The sequence below is a fragment of the Staurois parvus genome, unplaced genomic scaffold, assembly GCF_062004578.1.
Source record: "Staurois parvus isolate SC_StPar_1 unplaced genomic scaffold, SC_StPar_1.0 ptg000175l, whole genome shotgun sequence".
NCBI classification, from domain to species: Eukaryota; Metazoa; Chordata; class Amphibia; order Anura; family Ranidae; genus Staurois; species Staurois parvus.
In genome coordinates, this window is record NW_028317971.1 from 3,351,528 (window position 1) to 3,370,947 (window position 19,420).

Below are 19,420 nucleotides of genomic sequence, written 5' to 3' on the forward strand. Positions count from 1 at the left end.
CAAGACGAATGGGCAGCTATACCACCTGCAAGAATTCGGGTTTCATAGACAACTATTACAAATACTGCACACTGTCATTGATGCTAAAGGGGGCAATACACAGAATTAAAAATTAAGGGTATGCAGACTTTTGAACAGGGGTTATTTCATTTGTTTACTTGTTGCCTTGTTTTGTTTTATGATTGTGCCATTCTGTTAAGACCTGCAGTTGAAAATGAATCCCATAAGAAATAAAAGAAATATGTTTTGCCTGCTCACTCATGTTTTCTTTAAAAATGGAACTGTATATTGCCAAATCTCCAAGGGTATGCAAACTGCTGAGCACAGCTGTAGCTCAGACCCTTGGTGTTGTCCTTTTGGGACACCTTATTATCTCTCTGTTAGGTTATAGAATGTATCCTGGTATTCACTGCTCTTATGTGAACCTCTTTGTATTTTTGTACTTGAAATGCTTTGTGATGCCTCATAGGTGGTGTGTAAGACATGTTCTTTACCTACGTTTGCAGTCCTAATGAAAAAATTTAAATTTCAATAAAAATGTATTGAAAAGGAGATACTTTGTATTAAGTCTTTTTGTACTTTCTCCAGTCTCAGCTGGAACAACATCAAGTCTCGACATTGGCCTTTATCTTTCAGAGACCACTGGCCTCTCATTCTCTGATAAATGCCTTTGCTCAGGGGGTAGCTCACATTGCTCCTCCTGTTAATACACCTGTCTGCCCCTTGGGATCTCAGTTTTGTCCTTTCAGCTCTACAGAAGCCTTCTTCTTGTGCCAATTTTGTGTGGAAGTTCTGCAAGGTTGTAAGACTGTACCTCAACATCACAGTGTGGGCTTCTTTTTACTGAAGTAACATCTTTGGGATACAGTGATATTGAGTGGATCTACCAACTACGTACCTTGTTGACACTTTGGGGTTTATTTACTAAAGCTGGAGAGTCCAAAATCAGACTCCCTTATGCATAGAAACCAATCAGCTTCCAGGTTTCATTGCCAAAGCTTCATTGAACAAGCTGAGGTTAGAAGCTGATTGGTTTCTATGCAGAAGGGAGTCTGATTTTGGACTCTCCAGCTTTAGTAAATAAACTACTTTGAGTCAGGATCCCCTAATGAACTGAAATAAGGGTAGAGTCATTGAGCCTTCCAACATCATATGCAAGCCTACCATGGTATGCTTAAGTTGTTAAGTTTAAAGGATTAGTTCACCATGTGAGAAAAAATGAAACTATGAACAAACATTGAATCCCCCTCCCCCTTATCCCAACTGTACTTACCTCCTTGGGTGTTGAGCTATCTTTGGGCATGCAGCCAAGATATCGGTCCAGGGATTTGAAGGATTTCAAATCCCTGCTCTTTTCCCTCTTCTCTCTACAGCTCTTCTGCAGTGTATCAGAGTGATGCTCTGTGCCAGTGTTAACCAATCAGAATTGTTCTAATCTGTCCAAGAAACACTGCACAGGGAAGAGGGGAGTACATTGATGGTGGTGGGGGTGGTAAAGGTGTACCATGTTAAATCACCTTTTTATTTTTTTTATGAAAAAGTAAACTAACATTTTGAGTATAGCCCATGTAACCCTCTGTGACAGACAGAAAGATGCAGCTCTCTAGTTGTATCCATCAATGTGTGCACATGATAACTAATGTTCAAAATAAAGTTTAATAGCAGCCATATACAAAAATTAATTAACAGTTACCTGGAAGTGTTTAAACAAATTTTCTTTCTTCTGTGACTTTTACTTTGTGTAGAACAAGAATGCATAACCATTTTATTGCATCCTCTGTAGTTCCTAATGCTTGTTTTAGTTTTTTCTTTTGTACCACTGCAGGTAGAGCTAATCCACATTTTACAAGTAATAAATGCCACTTGTTATCCTTTAATTTTACATTTTTCCCAGCACACCATTTCTACCATTTACTCTCCTTTTTAGAAAGGCATAAACTTTATTTTTAATTTTCAGCTAAAAGATTGGTCTTTTATAGATCCCTCAGGGTCTAAAAGAGCTTTTTTAAAGACTAAACACATCCTACTTCAAAGGGCATGGATTCTTTTTCATCACTGGAAATAAAAGGAGTCTTTCCCTTATTCCTATTTTACATGGACGAAAAACTATCCCTGCTGTTAGCCTGTTTATTATATCTGGTTGTTAAACAGTAAATATTCAGAACTTCTGTATCATTGTCTAAAAAATTTCAAGGACACGGACAATGGTAAATACAGTATTTCTTTTTGTGAATGAATGTAGCCTAAAATGATTCAGGTAAAATTTTATTACAGTGGAAAGAAATACCTACAAAACACATTAATGGTTGCATTCAATATTTTAAAGAATTTTTTTTAAACAATTTTCAAAATGTTTATTCTGTAATGCAGCATTACAGAAGCAAGATGGTTTTTAATAAATGTTTCGTCCAATACAACTTTTATGACACAGGTACAGGTATGAGCACTGAAAGGATACTAACACGTCTAACACGTGTCCATTGTTAAAGTGTGCATAAAGACATAACTTTTTATTTTAGTTTATTTAAAGGTGGATGGTTAGACCCGCTATCAAGTCTTTGTTTATGCCCCTATTGGGGAGAATTTACCCTTTTATTTGTCCTGTACACTGAGACATAAAGTAAGGGGTAGATGCCCCCTCATTTCCATTTTGTTCTTCAGATGAAAGAAGTTAAAGGGGTTTTAACCCTTCCCTGCTCTTTCCCCATGACAACTTCCCAGACTTGTACTTTAAGGTAGGTTTGATTCTTATTGGTTAATGTGGGAAAAGTAATAGAAAAGTAAATGAAATGTGTAGGAAGGAAATAATAAGTTCTTTGATTGCACAGGATTACATTGGGACCTATTTGCCTGCATGGGAATGCACAGTTGTTCCATGCATCCCCATGCAGACAGCTCCATTTATATCAGTTTTAATGTAGCTGCTCTCAGTTATGCAATCAGGGTGTTGTGAACGTTCGGGGACCTACAGGACTGTCAAATTGGTAGCAGTGGCTGTGTCAAGCCATCCTGGTTGACATGAATGAGACTGCCTGCACAGGGATGCAAGGGAATACCTGTGCTTCTTCATAAGGCCCTTGCATGAGCGTACACTTACGTAAACCCATGTAAACAAGGTCTTAGCAGCCTCATTTTTTTTTCCTCAACAGCTCATTTTAAAGCAGTATTTTGTGTTAGTTAGGTTTGGTTTATGTAGAGTAATTGTTTTCAATTCACTAGAAGTTGCTTTACATTTGTTAACAGTAAAATAATGATGTTCATTTACTATAGTGGTTTCATCATGAATGGCACCCAAATGCACGTTGCATATTTTGCTCCGATTTGGAATAATGGGCCTAAGCCTAGTTTTTTGTACGCTTTATTGAACATGTGATTGAACCAATATACCCATGTTCCTCAGTTGTCATATTACGTTCATCTTGTTTATTTAGGTGCAATTTGATATACCTTACTAAACATTTTATGCACGTTCGCTTACCAAATGACTCTATGTGATGCCAAAATAGGAACCTGCTGCTTGTGTAATGTGTAATGATGCAGTTAAGATAGATCGTCATTTAGAATGTTTGACTTTATGCCCTGAACCATTTGTGTAAATCCGAATAATGGTCAGAGGGGACTTGGCCCTTGACCTTTATGTCTCAGTGGGAAAAGAACACTGCCTGTAATGACTTGCGCATTAGTAAGGTTTTTTACAATTGCTAAACACATTATTATGGGATTTTTTCAGTTCTTAGCAGATATTTTTTAACATTAGCACATACTACTTTGATTTTTTTTTTTTTTAACTGTAAACAAAAGTGGTTAAATTATTCTGACAAACTTAACTATATCTAGTCTTTGTTCTAGAATCCTTATGCTGCAGCAAAACTGATTTATTGACTAATATTTATCTCAATTGCAAGCTATGTGCAAGTACTGAGATGTCAGATGTATCCAGTTGTTAGCAGTAGGTTTTCCTAATGACACCATTACATTCAGGCCTAGATTTGAAGTTTGATGACTAGGGATACATCAGCAGGATATGCTTGAGCAATTGTTATCTTGACTGCTTATGCAGATACTGCTGACCAGTGACTCTCCTGTCTAACTTAACAATTATCTCTACATAGATTCACAAAGGATAGCCCTATTTTGAGTCCATTCAAGGTTCTGATTTTAACTGAAGCCCTGGTGAAAGAGTTTTTTCTGACCCCTAAAACGCAATGGCTGATTGTACATGCTTTTTTTTTTTTCTTTTCTTGTAACCTATTGGGTGTCCACTGGAGGATAGATGGCCCTGTCTTTGGACACAGCCTAACGTGAGCCAGTGACTTCTCTGAATGCTTTTGTCCTTTCAAGTGGTATTAAACCCAAAAGCAAACATTCATTATATTGCAGCTTGTCAATTCTTAGATGTGATGGCTGCATTAATTTTCTTTTCTAGGCTTTCTTCTAGTCTCCTCTGGTGATCCTGCCAGCAATTTGGTTGTTTTTCAAAAGAAGAAGCTCTCCAGCAGAATGTATCAGTTACAGAGATGAGATAAACCATTCACCACAGACATGGTTGCTTGCAATAGTCCGCTTTTATTTATGTAAAGCCTTTATCCCAAAAGGAAAAATCAGTTTGCTGTAACTGCCTATAAAGTATTAGCCAGAATTTGGCTTCAGTTTGTTAGCGTATTTAAATCTGCTAGTACATCTAACACTCCCCTCCTTCAAGACTAACCATGCTGCTGTCCAAAGGTGCCCCCTCTGCTCATTCATCCAGGTTGGGGGGCACTCTAATACTGGCTCAAAAACCTAAGAAAAGAAAACTAGTTCAGCCACCATATCTATTGAATGGTAAGCTGCAATATACACTCATCGGCCACTTTATAAGGTATACCTTGCTACCTGGTGTGGTCTTCTGCTGCTGCAGCCCATCTGTTTCAAGGTTCGACATGTGTGTTCAGAGATGGTATTCTGCATACCTTGGTTGTAACAAGTGGTTATTTGAGTTACTGTTGCCTTTTATCATCTCAAACCAGTCTGCCCATTCTCCTTTGGCCTCTGACATCAACCAGACATTTTAGTCCATACAACTGTCGCTCACTGATATTTTCTCTTTTTCGGACCATTCTCTGTAAAGCCTAGAGATGCTGTGCGTATAAATCCCAGTAGTTCAGCAGTTTTTGAAATACTCAGACCAGCCCTTCTGGCACCAACAACCATGCCACGTTCAAATTCACCTAAATCCCCCTTCTTCCCCATTCTGATGCTCGGTTTGAATTTCAGCATATCATCTTCACCATGTCTAGTTACTTAAATGCACTGAGTTGCTGCCATGTGATTGGCTGATTAGCAATTTGTGTTACCAAGCAATTGAACAGGTGTACCTAATAAAGTGGCCGTGAGTGTATTACATTTTTGATTTTATGTTTAATACTGCTTTTACTACTTTGTATGAACTCCCATCAAAGTCCCAGTGCCTCTTGGATTTTGTTTCTTCATTGGAATCTTCTACAGAGTGGCAGCCAAAAGAACTCAGTCACCACCTGTGTTGGTGACTCCAGACTTTCAAACCCTCTTCATACTGAACTCCTGAATCGTGAATATCACTATCAATGGCGGATCACAGGTGCAAAGGAGCTGGAACCAAAGGCCAGGACAATATGCAATCTGCTGATGGTCGACAGGAAGCACAAAACACTGCTCAGGGTGATGGCAACTCCCTTGTCCCAGAGCAATATCTTATATTGACACCTCTCCCCTCACTGACTCTAGCTTCCTCTCAGCCATCACATGTGGCCTGACAAAAGAGAATTTCTCTCCACTAACATAAATGGCTGAGGGTGGACTGAAAAGGTTGTTACCTTTTAATATGCAAGGGGGGATATTTTTGATGGGGACATCTTAGTCCATTTGCATTTAATAAAATTATTATGCAAAGGGGCATCTACTTAACTGGTTTAATTTTCTTATTTTTCTGAGTATCCAGTATTTTGGTTTTGGAAATGCTTGATTGGATGTTGCATCAAAATACCTCGTCTCCCATGTACTTAAAGTTTATTGAATTTATTTATTTTTTTATTTCTATGCCACTATGTGTGAAATTTTTGGAAAACTTTCAACTGTTGTAGGATCTTCAGTTTCCAGAGACCAAAAACATCACGTATCATCTTTTTCCCCAGTCCTGTTCAGGAAAATGAAGGGAAAACCAGGGGTGGTTGTACCTGTGACAGACCCAACTAGGACAGAGTCTTTTGGAGGGGACTGCAGATTAGCCTCTTTCTTACTGACCATGATGGGCCCTGGCATCTGAGGGGACTCTATTCTTTGGGAGGTGTGTGCCTGGGGGACCTTTTGGAGTGTTTCATACGTTACAGAGCATCAGAGCAAGCTGCAAGCAAGTCATCAATCTCTTGTCATCAGTACAGCCTTAAATATACGTACCATTAGAGCAACTGACTTAGAGAAACTTGCCTGAATGCATCTGCTGCACCATATTTCCCTGTATCTTATAACAGTGATGTCAAAGATAGCGCAATCAGCACCATTCAGCTAGCAGCATCTTGCATAAAGTCAGAGACAACTGAGACAGCAGAGTTTGAGGTACAAACTTTGCATAGAGCTTACAAAAACTGGTCTTACAAGTTTTGAAAACTACAGAAGTTGAAAATGTGCTTTCAGAACTGCAATCAATGATCTTGGTATTACAGCTGTTGAAGAACTGGATCTGCTAATCAGATGGCTAGGTCCTCTATCTGCTGCACGTGTTAAGCCATTATGATCAGTTTTCATGGACAATCCTACAGCAGGCCTCACAGCTGCATGGGATCGATTAGAGCAAAGTTATGGCAGTCCAGAAGCTATAGAAAATGCTCTGTTCATGCGTCTGGAAACTTTCCCAAAGATAACTGTTAAGGACAACAAGGAGTTCCAGAGACTCAGTGACCTTCTCCTTGAGCTTCAGGTAGCCAAGGTAGACACAAACCTACCTGGATTCAGTTACCTGGACACTGCCAAAGGGGTAAACCCAATCGTCTCCAATCTCCCCTATGGTTTGCAAGAAAAATGATCCGCACAAGGGTCATCATACAAAAAACAGAACAATGTTTCCTTCTCTCTGTTCTCTTCTGCGAATTCATCAGGAACATTGCAGAGACCAAGAACGACCCAAGTTTTCCTACGGTGAGTACAGTCTATTCTCATTTTTCTTAAGAGTACCAGTCTTCAGGCCAACCATAGGAACCATAGAGGCCCAGTATTCATTGGATCCCTCATTGCTTCTTTTCAGCCAAACAAAGCTTTCCCTTTGGTGGATCTGTAGTCCTGCTATGGAGTATTTCCTTCACAGGATTTGGAATGTTGTAATGGCAGATGCAAACCTTCCAGGTTTAAACCTTACATTCCAGCTCTCACGACCATCCACATTCCTGGTGTTGGCAATTGACAGGTGGACTTCTTAAGCTTTCAATTTCTAGACCTGGGAGAATAGTTTCTGCACCTCCAGGATTTTTCACAATCTCTGTTTAAGGTGAGCAAAACCAGATGTGGAGATGCTGGCCTCCAGGTTAAAAAAAACAAACAAAACAAAAACAAGCTGAACAAGTTCATTGCTCAAGTCCAGGGATACTCTAGCCTTTTCAGTAGAGCTCTGGTGATTCTTTGCAATCCATCCAATCTTGTTTTTGTCTTCCCCATGATGAAGATCCTCCCTCAACTGCTGCTCAAGTTAGAGGAGGAAAGGGTTACGGTGATCATCATTGCACCAGATTGGCCACAGAAGAATGTGGTACACAGGCATGCCCAGACTTCTGTCAGATGAGCCTTGCCCTCTTCCAAGCAGACCAAACTTACTGACCTAAGACCTTTTTGTGCCATTTTGCTTCTCAGTAATTAGCTTTAACAACATTGCTGTGGAAACCCATGTGCTAAAGGATAGGGGTATCTTTAACTCGGTCATTCCTACCTTACTCAGAGCAAGGAGATCCAACTCCCGCAACATTTATAATCACATTTAGAAAGCTTTCTTTGCATGGTGCAAAGACAGAAGGCTTAACACTTGGTAATACGCCTATCACTTGTATTTTGTTCTTTCTTAAGTTTGGCCTTGACCAGCATCTGGCCCTGAGTACTTTTAGATTTCTGTTTTATCCATCCTCTTCCATAACCGATTCCCTTGCAAGGCTTTTCTACAGGGAGTTGCTTAAATAATTTTGTTAATTCAGTCTCCTGTGTCACCTTAGGATCATAACCTGGTGCTCTCTGCTCTTCAGAGACCCTGATTGAACCAATTGGATATATTTCATTGAAAGACCTCACCCTTAAGGTTGTCTTCTTGGTTTCCTGTATTGTTTGGATGGGGTTAGGGCTGTCAAAGTCTACTAGGCCTCTTTTTTCCAAGGCAGAATCCCTTTTGTTCAACATAAAGCTCCTTGCAGAGGAGACAATGCTTCTCATGCTGCCACTGCCAGGTAGACCACAGCCAACTCATTTACAAGGTGTTTTTTTTTTTTTTAAGAAGAAGCTCCTCCCTTTCCTTTCAGAGCCCATCCTATCGGGTCTGTTGGTGTAGCCTGGACTTTTCAGTATGACACATCTGTTTCCCAGATTTGCAAGGCCACCACCTGGTCCTCTGTTTATTCATTTTTCTAGTACTACCAGGTAGACATTCAGGTGCTTCAGGCTATTATCTGTGTATTTTGTTTGGGTTTTGTAAACCCTTGTGTATCCTGTGGGGGCCTGTTGGCAGTTCCATTTTGCTATGTTGTTGCCCACTCCTCATTTTTATTGCTAGGGTATGTCCCTTGCTCTATGAATACAAGTCTTGTATCCTGTACTGTGTGTGTACAGGACACAGGTCCCTGCACTCTTTGATCACTCATTACTGCTTTCTAAAAAACTAAAGCCTCACGGAGTGGGTGGAGTTTTATGAATATGCTCTTGTGGTGGCCCTAGCCAACTTTTTGCCAGTGTTCAGTCACCTGAAAATAGCATCACGAATACATGCCTTTACTGTAGTGTCATGTACTGTACTCCAACCTGAGGGATTTAAAAGTACTGTAAGTCCAAATTCCCAATTTTTCTTTTTGTGAGCTTTTCATAAATCCTTACTGTTCCTTCAGTTATTGGAATGAGGACTGCTTGGTCTTTTTTTTTAATTTTTTTATCTGGTGTTATTGGTATAGAATAGTTAATGTAAGCCACTTTTGTAAAATTGTGTTGCTGTTTCTAAAGCAGGAAATCACTTTATCACCTCCGTTCTTGATAAATGTATCAGTAGACAAATTCCTCGCTGTGTATATATATGAGTGCCATCTTGATAGATGGGCCTCCCACATCAAAACCTGTAATCTGATTTATGTAAGGCTCTGCACATGGCAAATCAGATTGCAGAAGATAAGTTACAGGGGATGTGCTCTTTGCACTATTGAGTAGTGTCGGTAGATGGCTTAAGTTTATTTACAGACTTAAAGCAAAATGTTAACATCTGCTGTGTGAATCCAATTTCTAGCTTTTTGATATTATTTTTCTTATTTAAAGTGCTATTCTATGTCTAAAGGGTTTATCTGCTAAGCATATATTCACATACTTTTTTTTAATATTGTATAAGACGTGCTAGAAGTGTTTGTAATAATAAACTTCATATCTCATAATCATGCTAAATGCATGATAACTATTATGTACCTTATAAAATTACTATAAGTCTGTTAAGAACAATCTCCACTTTTTAGGGAAAATGTGATTTTGCTAGGCCTAGCAGGAAAATAATCAACTTAATTTATAGCATATGTTGCATATCTTGTTCCATTATGCTTTTATAGTCTGTTTAAGGAAACTTGTCAGGATAGAAATATAGAGGCCACCACTGTTGTCTTTTTCTTGAAAATGCATTTTTATGGTATCATTATTATGTTTTGTGGTTTTTTTCATTACTTGCACTAAAAATTTTTAGTAAGATCAGCATTTTCAAGAAAACCTGTGTAACGAGAAATATGGAGGCAGCTTTTGCTTTTATTTGTCTAAAACTGCTAATTCACTGAACCAGGGCCGCCATTGCAGGTGTCATTGAGGAGATCAGAAAATTATCAAAAATCAATGAAGCCAGAAGTGACAATTGTGCTGCGTGCTGGAGTGAGAGCAATAACTCATTTATTGGTAAATCTAAACTTATGACATGTAAGGGCGTTAAAGCGTCGTCTGTGGAAATTTTTATCATTGTAGTTTGTTGCTGTTTCAGGTTGTGCAATTATAATGCATGACAAGTTGACCCAACCTAATTTTTCTATACAGTGGGGCAAAAAAGTATTTAGTCAGCCACCAATTGTGCAAGTTCTCCTACTTAAAAAGATGAGAGAGGCCTGTAATTGGCATCATAGGTAGACCTCAACAATGAGAGACTAAATGAGAAAAAAAATCCAGGCAATCACATTGGCTGATTTGGAAAGAATTTATTTGCAAATTATGGTGGAAAATAAGTATTTGGTCAATATCAAAAGTTCATCTCAATACTTTGTTATATATCCTTTGTTGGCAATGACAGAGGTCAAACGTTTCCTGTAAGTCTTCACAAGGTTGGCACACACTGTTGCTGGTATGTTGGCCCATTCCTCCATGCAGATCTCCTCTAGAGCAGTGATGTTTTGGGGCTGTCGCTGGGCAACACGGACTTTCAACTCCCTCCAAAGGTTTTCTATGGGGTTGAGATCTGGAGACTGGCTAGGCCACTCCAGGACCTTGAAATGCTTCTTACGAAGCCACTCTTTCGTTGCCCGGGCGGTATGTTTGGGATCATTGTCATGTTGGAAGACCCAGCCACATTTCATCTTCAATGCCCTTGCTGATGGAAGGAGGTTTGCACTCAAAATCTCACGATACATAGCCCCATTCATTCTGTTCTGTACATGGATCAGTCGTCCTAGTCCCTTTGTGGAGAAACAGCCCCAAAGCATGATGTTGCCACCCCCATGCTTCACAGTAGGTATGGTGTTCTTTGGATGCAACTCAGCATTCTCTCTCCTCCAAACACGACGAGTTGTGTTTCTACCAAACAGTTCTATTTTGGTTTCATCTGACCATATGACATTCTCCCAATCCTCTTCTGGATCATCCAAATGCTCTCTAGTAAACTTCAGACGGGCCCGGACATGTACTGGCTTAAGCAGAGGGACACGTCTGGCACTGCAGGATCTGAGTCCCTGGCGGCGTAGTGTGTTACTGATTGGTAGCCTTTGTTACGTTGGTCCCAGCTCTTTGCAGGTCATTCACTAGGTCCCCCCATGTGGTCCTGGGATTTTTGCTCACCGTTCTTGTGATCATTGTGACCCCACGGGGTGAGATCTTGCGTGGAGCCCCGGATCGAGGGAGATTATCAGTGGTCTTATATGTCTTCCATTTTCTAATTATTGCTCCCACAGTTGATTTGTTCACACCAAGCTGCTTGCCTATTCCAGATTCAGTCTTCCCAGCCTGGTGCAGGTCTACAATTTTTTTTCTGGTGTCCTTCAAAAGCTCTTTGGTCTTCACCATAGTGGAGTTTGGAGTGTGACTGTTTGAGGTTGTGGACAGGTGTCTTTTATACTGATAACAAGTTCAATCAGGTGCCATTGATACAGGTAATGAGTGTAGGACAGAGGAGCCTCTTAAAGAAGAAGGTACAGGTCTGTGAGAGCCAGAAATCTTGCTTGTTTGTAGGTGACCAAATACTTATTTTCCACCATAATTTGCAAATAAATTCTTTCCAAATCATCCAATGTGATTGTCTGGATTTTTTTTTATCATTTTGTCTCTCATAGTTGAGGTCTACCTATGATGCCAATTACAGGCCTCTTTCATCTTTTTAAGTGGGAGAACGTGCACAATTGGTGGCTGACTAAATACTTTTTTGCCCCACTGTAGTTTACCAAAAAATGGGTTATATATTATATTTGTGTGCAATAAAGTTTGGTTTATTTCTTTAATAAAAACATGAGTTTGATAAATTATGTGATATAAACATTTGAAACGACCACCATTTTGTTGTCTAGGGCCTATGACTTCAAAAAGTATATAATTTTTTTTGTGTGTTGTGTGTTTTTTTTTTTTTTTACTAATCTTCAGGGCTAAAATGTACATTTTAATGTGTGCAAAAAATGCAATGGCTCTGGCAAAGAGAACGGTTACTTACGGTGCAGAAGTTATAGTTCCACAGACACACATACATTTCCGGACGAGGTATTTTTTTTTAAAAAATGATATTTTTTCATTAGAAATGTTTCTCCATACACAGTATGTAAACAGTTTATAGACATAGAGCTAACACCTCATCTGATCCCACCATAAAGAACCTAGTTAAAATAGCTAAAAATTGCTTTGCAACCAGCAACTGTAGAGACCATTATGAATGTAATATGGAGTGTATAAAGTACAATATAGCGTATGCAGACCAGCATTTAGGACTAACGTACAATGTAACATATAGAATAGCTGTCCGGACTATGTTGGGTATACCAGAGCATAGAAGGTGGAGCAGTCAGGACTGTATATTGTACAGTGTATAGAATCCAGCAGTCAGGACTTCTTAGTATAGCATTCAGGACTATGTAGTCAGTGTTCCCCCTTCATTGTGTAGCATACCACGTAGCGTTTAGAGTGCAGAGGTCAGGACTATATATTGTATAGAATGCACACCTCAGGACTGTGTAACAAAGTGTATAGATCATGGAGGTACAACTATGTATCCTGAAGATTTCAGACATCAAGAATATGTACCATACAACGGTGTAGAGGGTGTACTGTCAGGACTGTGTACTGTTTAAAGTGCAGCAGCCAGAAATATGTAATTCCACAGTGCAGCTTGCAGTGGTTCCCATATGTTGGTGGCCAGCTTGCTGCTTTACACTGGTGTTCAGTACGCCGCCTTATCCCTTGACAAGCAGGTTGAGTCACCCCAAAGCACCGAGGAAATAAAATGATGGGCGGTTTGTGGCCTCTGTACCCCTGGAACAGTACTTGAGCTGTGGGGCAGGTGATCTGTGTGCCCAGCACCAGTAATGCCCCTGGCAACAGCCCAAATTATTTTGTTGTGTTAATTCAAAGACCTCCAACAAGGTCAATATCTATAGCACAATTGTCTGATGGTTAGGAGAGTTGGGCATTGAGCAGCAACATAGTAAATAACAGCAAGTGATGTATTAGTGACGGGGGAGTTCTCTCCTCCCCTGTCCACTCTCCACACTAGTTCTGGTTGGGCACCCTGCGTGTACAGGCGGACACGTAGGGGCACCTTTCTTCTCCTCCCTCTGACTCCAGCTATAATTCTCTTTAAGAGCCTGTAATGACACCACAGGGATTAGAAATTCAAATATATAAATGAGTAAAAGAGAGCATTTTTTATGCTTCCTTTATTAGGATCGCAGATTGAGCTATAGAAATTCTTTTTTTTTTTTTGCCTGGAGATTAGCCTTAGTCCTTATGCACACGGACAGAAAAAACGCTGCTTTTAGAAGCATTTTTCCTTATGTGTATTGGTATAATTTGCACATATATAAGCGCATTAAATATTATACCTACTAGAATGAAAATACGCGCGTATGCCTTATCCACATTAGCGTGTGTAAATATGCACATGAATGTGGCTATATATGGGCCAGGCCAAGCATTTTTTTGACTGGATTTTTCTGCCAGCAGCTGGCAGATAGAGATGTGTACATGCAGCCTAAATGTTAATAAAGTGTGAATTCTATTCTGCAAATTGTCCCATAGTGAATTTATTTACCAATTTAACATTACTTTCAGCTTTGTATTTTGTTGCTTGCAAGCAGTTTAACTTTATTGCCTAAATTCACTTCTTGATTTCCAACCACAACGTGTGCAAGGAGTTTATCTGAATTTCTTTTAGGTTTCTAGTTATTTCTGAAGTTTACAAGTCTGCTGACAGTCTTTAGTTAGTTGTGGTTTTGTGTGAAAGTAGTGAGGTTCATTAGACTCCACTGGTTCTTATCCCCTTCATGCCAAAGGGTAAAAAAAAATGCCTAAGCAAACTTTTGCAACGTTGACATGTGTTAATAAAACTGTACATATCATCACAACTACTTTGTACATCTAGGTGAAATATACCGCGTTTTTTTTCAAGACAAATTGGGCTTTTATTTGGTGGTAAATGGTAATGGATATCTCCTGATTTGTTTTTTTATCAAAGGAAAACTGGGCCAAAATAGTAAAAAAAAAAAATATATAATTTTTTTATTTTGCTGTGTGTTTCTTATTACTACCATAACCAGGGACCTTTGACCCTGACCTTGACCCAAACACGTACCCTGGCACTGAACTAGATCAAATCTTGATCTAGGTATTTTTTCTTTATTTTTTTCTTTTATTTTGTAATATTTATTTATCTTTTTTTTTTTTTTACAAACATTTTTTTCCCTCTATGCCAGGAGTTTGAGAGATACAATGTATCTCTCTCCTCCATTCATAGAGCGAAAAAAACAAGGGGGCTGGGCTGTACAGTGACTGATCACTGTGATAGCCAATCAGGCAATCACAGTGATCATGTCACCCTAAATCGGGAGTCCTTGGCCCCAATTGTTAGAATGGGACCCAGGGTTCTCAGTGACACCACAGTCTTTGTGGTGGGAGCGTGCCATGGGGCACATTCCCAGCAGAAAGACAGGTATGCAAATATGCGGACCCACGAAAAAAAGCCCAGTTCTGTGAAGCCGCATATTTGTGTTACGTCGGCATCAAGGGGTTACAGTAAACAATTAATTGTTTGTAAAGATCTGCCCACATTATATATAAAGGTAAGGGGGGAATTTAGTGAACCTGGAGCAACTGTGCATGGTAACCAATCAGCTTCTATCTTCAGCTTGTTTATGTAAAGGTTTAGTTCACCTTTACCAGAATCCTACCTATGGATTAAAAAAAAACAACAAAAAAACTATATAGCTTTGACTGAAGTTGAACAATGCCTTTGCTGTTGAGACACCATCACAGATGTGGGCTTTTTCTCAGACTCAACCCCCTTCATATGCACTCTTTTTCATTGTCGAAAAACATGGTGAACTGTGCATGTGTGGGCGTTTGAGAGCTTGCGCAATGGTTGGGGTGAGCAGTATCAGTTGGGATTGTCTTAGCAACGTCCTAGTAACAAGGCAGGCTGGGGAATTCCATCTCTGGGAGTTTTTTTAGCCAGGCTTGGAGAGGTATGTAGATGGCCTACACCTACAGCAAGGGCATTATTCTAATTTAGTCAAAGTTGCTTAGTTTGATTTTATTTACAGCCGCCTCTTACCTGCATAGGCAGTTTTTTCGTAAAGGCAAACTAACCTTTTAAAATAGATGTATAGCCAAAGTTTTTTGGCTACATTTCTCCTGTGGATTACTAGAGTGCAGTTCGTTCTGCACTCCTGTGACCCGTTTTCAGCCGCAGCCCACTGTCAGTTGATGTTACAGAGCCATTTCATATGATCGGGATCCACCCAGAAGCCTGGACCGGCAGCTGACTCAGCCTCTCAGCTGCACTGCTGGGAGACTGAGCCAGCCGCTTCCGACCCCTCCACTGCCCAGTGCTCCAGTGAGTGCTGGAGGGGCAGAGCAGACAGCAGTGACTGACAGTCATGGATCTCTGCCCAGAGAGGATGGGAGAAGTGAGCGATCAGCAGTTTAATTGCTTAGTTCTTCATGCAGAGCCAGCAAGGGACAGATGCAGCATTAGATCAGTGCTGCATCCTCCTAGGTGAGTAATAATGTGTTTTGTTTTTTTTAATAAACCCCATATTTCTCTTTTAACCACTTCTATACCGGGAACTTTTACCCCCTTCCTGCCCAGGCCAATTTTCAGGTTTCAGCTCTCTCACACTTTGAATGACAATTGCGCGGTCATACAACATTGTACCAAAACTAAAATGTTAAAATTTTCTTCACACAACTAGAGCTTTGTTTTGGTGGTATTTAATCACCACTGGGGTTTTTTATTTTTTGCTAAATTAACAAAACAAGACCGAAAATTTTGAAAAAAAACCCATGTTTTCTTTTTTTCTGTTTATAAAAATTTGCAAATAAATAATTGTTCTTCATAAATTTAGGCCAAGTTGTATTCTGCTACATTTCTTTGGTGAAACTAACCCAAATCAGTATTTATTATTTAGCCTGTAGGAAAGTTATAGAGTTCACAAACTATGGTATATATCTGCAAATTGATAAATCCTGAAGTACTGACGGCCAATCTAATTTCTTGAGGTCCAAGAATGTCAGAACAGTATAGATATCCCCCAAATGACCCCTTTTTGCAAAGTAGACAGTCCGACATATTTCATAACAGGCATGGCGAGTTTTTTGAAGTTGTAATTTTTGTGTCATAATTTTTCAGAAAATGAAGAAATTAAAAAAAATGATTTTCACTATTTTTTTTTCCATCCTGTCACCAGTGCAGTACAGCGTCATCATATAACTGGCATGAGGGTGATCAGGGACACTGACTGGTGACAGTACGAAAAAAAAAATATATTTTTTTATTTTTAATTTTTTATTATATTTTGTTCTTTTTTTTTTAAGACTTTTTTTTTCATATTGCACCTTTTTTTTTTTTACACAGTTTGCTTATAGCAAAGAATTACTTTGCTATAAGCAAGCATTTACCTGAATGAAATCAGTTAATTCAGGGTTTTTTTTTTTTTGCTGATTAGCTGTCATTTGGCCACGGCTTATCACATGACACAACTAGGCTGTGATTGGCCCAACTTCTGCATGTGATCGCTGTGACCATTCACAGCTAGACACACTTGTATGCAATGGATGGCATGAAAGGAAGCCATCCATTGTATACAACTGTCATGTGACCTGCTATGTTTGGTCACAGCAGGTCACATGGTACTGGCAATGGGGCCGATACACAGATATGTCATCGGCCGTGTCCAAGATACAGGGCCGGTGACAGATCTCCCCACAGTGCGGCTCTATGGGCATGAGCTTAGTGCGTTCCGGAAAGGACGCCATATGGCGTCTACCTGGAGGGACGAGCTGGCCATCTGGCTATAGACCGGGCGGCAACTGCTTAACCTTAGAAATTGAAAGGTAGAAGTGGATTAGTTGCCATGCACAGCTGTTCCAGATTCTGGCTGCTCCATTTTTGATTAATTCCCCTCAAGGCGTTTTATTGTTGTTCAGGATGTAAGTGCCAAACTGTAACAGTTTTATGCTTTTTTAGTAAGCAAATTCAACTATTCATAACAGCCCTTTTAGAGTTTTATTATTTTTTATTTTACCTATAGGCAGCTGATGTTAAATGCTCGGGAATTAGATATGGATACAAGACAGTAAGTGCAGACAGGTAGCGCTCCAACCTAATATTTTCCCTTCACCATGCCACCTCTTGATATGTAAGACTTATCTTAATTGTTTTCTGTAGTAAGAAGAGTCACCATTTCGCTATAGACTGTCAAGTGTTTGAAGTAATAAGTATGTAATTGTACCTGCAGAGACACCTATTGGACCCTTTCTGTTGAATCTTCATTGAACAGCTGTGTTAATCCTTTTTGAAATGTGGCCACCACATACACTTTTCTTTTACCCTCCTATTTGTCCAGCTGTGAATTTAAATTGAATTTTATATATGTATAGCTTAGCCTGTTTGTTTGAGCCACACACACAATGCTTACCATCTCCTGCCAGGGAAGCACATTCCTTGGCATAGTGTTTTTTTTGTTTAACCTTTTTTTCTGAAGCAAAATACTGTTTGTCTTTTTCCCATGTGCCGTTCCCTAAGTAAATAAAAATACATTCTTACTGCACATTTGTACTTGGCTTCTTTGGCCTTTTTTGTAAAGCTCTTGGTAATCTTGGTTTTGTTGTGTATAGTTTTTTTGTTGGTTCTGCAAAGTCCTGAAGTTGAAGGTCACCAATGTAACAGCTGCTCCTCTTTTGACCTTTCATGATCTTGACCTTCTCTTCTTGTATATCAGTCAACCCAATCATATGTTCCTTATGTTCCCTGACCTTTGTTTCTTACAATACAAATAGATGGAGTACAACAGAAGACTTTTGGGTATGATCAAGTCAGTGTGTCAGTGAACTATCATACAATGAAAAAGGTTCTCAAGCTAGCAGAAAACTGTATTCTGGAATATTGGTTCAAATCATCTTTTGTACATTTTTACAAGTGCTTCTCTTAGTACATTAGCAAAGTATACAGTTGCATGTTTTTAAAAGCTGATTGTATACTATGTGGTATTTTGTACTATGGTGTTGATGTTCACTATATGCACCACAAGTAATAAAGTACCATCGAATAAGTTGATTAAATCTCTGTTTACAGTCAAACTAAAAGCTTGTGGTAATGTATATCCAAATCGCATGACTATTATTCAGACATGCATGATTCTTGTTTTGTGTGTTTATTAAAGTGGCTATAAATAGTTACATATACCTAGTGAAGTGAGTGGCCTCAAGTGATACACAGAGATGAAACAAATGCTCCCTCATAAGTTGTACCTGTTTATTTGCAGTCTTTTCTACAGCTGTTTAAAGTGCAGAATTTACACAGTGTGTCTGAACTTTCAGAAAGCAGGAGGCAGGGAGCTGAAGTTACCATCTGCAGAGCTTAGAAAGGATAGCTGAGAGCAGATTAGAGGAAAGGGACACACCCCCTCCACACAGCACATTAGAAAGAACTGAGGCTTTCAATCACAGGCTGTGTGAGGGAGCTCCCTTGCCATCATCTTTTTATCTCTTGGTGTCAGAAAAACTTTTCAGACGTGACTCGTATTGATAGCAGAAGAACAAGGCAACGGACAGAAATAACACTTAGTGCTCTGGATTGAGACAAGTACACACTATAGAGGGATATATTTTGTTCATATTTCATCTGAGATATTTAACTGAGGTTTACCACCACTTTAAACTTTAAAATAATGTTTTCTTTGTTTTAGATAAATAGGGGAAGTATTAAAATCACTGTCATGGTATTATTGGTATTTGTATCCCTGTTGGGGAGGTTTGTCCTGTTGATCATTGTTGCTGATATAGAAAGTGATGGGAGATTCAAAATGTAATTGTTGTTACAGGATTAGGAGTGGAAGGAGGAAGGGGGACATCAATGGGGACACATGTTCTGGTGACTGCTGTGTTAAGAGGGCATTCACCTTGCTTTAATGTGACTTTTTCTTCCTTTCTGCTGTGCCTTAGAGACAGCAAGTGAATGCAAAGCACTCCGACAGGACCCTATAAAAACAATGATGGAGCACCATAACTCTTTGTTGCTCTAGGGAAAAAAAAAAAGTTTCACATTTACTTTAAAGTGGTATTAAACAGAAAACCAAAAATGTAATATATTGCAGCTTACCAACCATTAGATGTGATGGGTGCATTAGTTTTCTTTTTTAGGCTCTTTTCCCTCTTGTTTTCACTTGATCTGCTTTAACAACCAAAACAACCAATTTTCCAAATGCAGTGTGAACATCTATTTATAGTGAAATCA

At 39.3% G+C, this 19,420-nt stretch overlaps 1 protein-coding gene across 3 annotated transcripts in view; it reads left to right on the forward strand.

Moving 5' to 3' along the window:
- The window catches only part of CHCHD3 (coiled-coil-helix-coiled-coil-helix domain containing 3), a 212,557-nt gene that overhangs the window by 95,997 nt on the left and 97,140 nt on the right, over positions 1 to 19,420 (forward strand). The gene's annotated exons all lie outside the window — the stretch shown is intronic.